This window comes from Maniola jurtina, chromosome 27, assembly GCF_905333055.1.
Source record: "Maniola jurtina chromosome 27, ilManJurt1.1, whole genome shotgun sequence".
NCBI classification, from domain to species: domain Eukaryota; kingdom Metazoa; phylum Arthropoda; class Insecta; order Lepidoptera; family Nymphalidae; genus Maniola; species Maniola jurtina.
In genome coordinates, this window is record NC_060055.1 from 390796 (window position 1) to 394087 (window position 3292).

General features: G+C 33.6%; 1 long non-coding RNA gene across 1 annotated transcript; it reads right to left on the reverse strand.

Annotated features, from left to right (window-relative positions):
* Positions 1 to 238: 238 nt before the first annotated feature.
* On the reverse strand, positions 239 to 2960 carry LOC123879189. Its single transcript, XR_006798961.1, has 2 exons — positions 2873 to 2960; positions 239 to 306 (listed from the first exon to the last, which is right to left on the reverse strand). It is a non-coding gene; the product is annotated as an uncharacterized LOC123879189 (long non-coding RNA).
* Between the last annotated feature and the right edge of the window lie 332 nt (positions 2961 to 3292).

The window sequence follows — 3292 nt, forward strand, 5'->3', positions numbered from 1 at the left end:
CAAACTCATTTGACATTGGTTGGTTGTACATTGCTGCTTCACTGAGCGATACAAATATAATATTGCATATTAAACCTTCAATGGATTAAAAATAGATGTCAAATGAGCTTGATGGCTTCATGGCTTGATAATCACTGAGTACCGAATGGACTAGTTATGTATGTAAAATCTTCACATAGATTATAGAGAACTTTGATATTTACATGGAATGTTAGACCGTTATGTATGGAATTAACGCCATAGATTATAAAATTTCTATTATAGAATCTCTATTTTTTCAACCTAAGATCTCTTCTAGAAAAATCTCTATTTTTTTGTATTTTCCTAATAATGTAATGATATTTATTGGTATTTTTTCCATTTATTCTACTTAATGTTAACTGTAATAAGGGCTAATTTTTTGACCAAAAATAATCTACTGACGGATAATTTGACATTTTGACAGTTTTTACGTCGAAAGATGTATTCCATTACCGAAATTAATATAATCAATCTATCTGTTTATTTTGTTGATATATTATTGAGCAAAATGGTTATTTGTCAAGAAGACCAAACATTTTTTGACAAATAACAACATTGCTATGCAACTTATAGACAGATACAGATAGGATTGATTATTAATTTCAGCTGTTATGCTTTATCCACTGAGAGAAGTTAGAATAAGGGTCTCTCAGTTACGTAATCCCATACAAATGACAGAGACAAAAAATCTCAGTTGGCTTTAACCATTTTGACTCACCAACCAATCACAAAAGAAACTGTAAAATTGAATTTCGAACGTCCCTCAAAAGGAAAAATGGAACACTTATAGGATCACTTTGCTGTCTGTCTGTCTCTCCGTATGTCCGTCCGTCCGTCGTGTCTGTCAAGAAAACCTATAGGGTACTTCCCGTTGACCTAGAATCATGAAATTTGGCAGGTATGTAGGTCTTATAGCACAAGTAAAGGAATAAATCCGAAAACCGTGAATTTGTGGTTACATCATTTAAAAAAATGTGTTTCAATTTTCAAACTAAGATAATTATACCAAGTGGGGTATCATATAAAAGGGCTTTACCTGTACGTTCTAAAATAGATTTTTATACATAATAGTTTTTGATTTGTCGTGCAAAATGACGAAAAAAATACCCGAGTATGGAACCCTCAGTGCGCGAGTCCGACTCGCACTTGGCCGGTTTTTGATAACATAGGTTATCTAATAGAGTAGTATAGAAACCTACCATTTGTGATTGGTTGTTTTTGTCTTTGTCATTTGTATAAGACGTAACTGAGAGAGCCTTATGCTAAATTATCTCCGTGGATTTAGTTAAAATTATTTGTTGGTCCAAAAATCAGACCCTAATCAATCTCCATTCGTTGCCATATCGAAATATAAAAATATTTATGTAGGGAATATAATTTATTTTTACTAGAAAAAAATATTTAGTTGTATTAATAAGAAATTGTACTAAAAGAGAGACGTTAAATATAATTATTATTAGTCATTTTATAAACATGACAGAAATATTCCACTTTCCGCTCCAAAAACAATTTTTTTTTTGTTTGGAGAGGGTAGCTTTACGATATAATTATAAGTAAGTATAACTTTGCCATAAATATGCCGATATTATCAGTAAATAAATGAATAGGTATATACTTAATTATTATTTAAGAGTTTTGGTGCTTTATTGATTATTTTGTCGAAATTGTATGGGATCACACAAAAATTATAATGTTTAGATGATATTTTTCGTATTATTTTCTATAAGTGAAGAGTAGATTTAAAAATAATATCTGTATTAAAATGGTTGATTCAATCGCCCAACAAACTAAAATTTTATATATAGTGTACATTTTGAGAACCCCCTCGCCATTTTTGGTCTATGTGAGCGCTGTGAGTACGATAAAATGGCGTCACTCATGACGTCACGCAGCTGTCATTAACAATAATATTAAAAAAAAGAATATTAGCCATTTTAAATATAACTAACATTCCCCTTTTCCCTCCAACTAAGCGTAAAGCTTGTGCTAGGAGTGGGTACTACAATAGTGCAACGGGTGGGGTTTGAACCGCCGACCTTTCGGAATACAGTCCACTCCTATAACCGTTGAGCTATTGAGGCTTGAATATGTGTTTAAGGCTGATGCACACCAATTGCGTACACGTGACACGTGCGTAGTGACGCGCGTAAACCCCTAACACACCGGGTTACGCATACGTCCACGCTTTACGCAAGCGGTGTGCCATGTTTCATACAGTTCCATACATTACAACGCAATGGTACGCGCTACGTCTACGCTTACGCAGCCTGTGTGAACGGGCTATTAAACCGTACTGTATGTGTCAACTATCATGTAAAAGTAATAACCCTTAGATTAAGGTGCATTAAAAGGGCCTGCCAGCGAAATTAAAATTTAATTTGGTTTTTCACAATTTGTAAACTAATACGACTAGTAGGCTTATGGCATTCTAATAGCGCCAATGGCAGTATCATATCCACAGGTTTATATAAAAATCATTACTTGAAATGGTCCAGTTTGAGAAATTAGTCAAGAGTATCGACTAACTTGTGAGTAACTCACATCAAACTCATTATTTTGACTAACATCTTAAACTGGACACTTTCAAGTAAAGATTTTAATATAAACCTGTGGAGATGATACTGCCATTGGCGCTATTAGAATGCCATAAGCCTACGTTGTCGTATTAGTTTACAAATTGCGAAAAACCAAATTAAATTTGAATTTCGTGGGCAGACCCGATAGTTCTTTTGACATATCAGTCGCCAGATATGGCAAGCCCGTTCTCATAATGTATGCACTATATATGGTTTTACGGAGTTATTAAAGGAGATACCTACCTATTTAATTTTTGTTAGTAAAAGAAGAGTACTATTAAAGTTTGAGTAAAAAGTGTATTTGTGTGTAGTTATGTATAATGTGATTGAAATGAAAAAAAGTAAATAAAGCAGTTTTGTTATATAAAAGTTTTTTATTATTTTATTTGTAAACCCATGCATGCTAAAAAATAATATACTTACCCACGGAGAGAAGTTAGTATATATTTCTTGAGCGAGATAATAGTCGATAGTTAATAGTTTCCTCGTCGGCGGTCGGCTTAACGTGCTTTTCAAGGTACGGAGGCGAGAAAAACTGGCCAAATGCGAGTCAGACTCGCGCACCGAGGGTTCCGTACTCGAGTATTTTTTCCTACATTTTGTACGATAAATCAAAAACTATTGTGCATAAAAAACTGTTTTAGAATGTACAGGTAAAGCCCTTTCATATGATACCCCACTTGGTGTAGTTATCT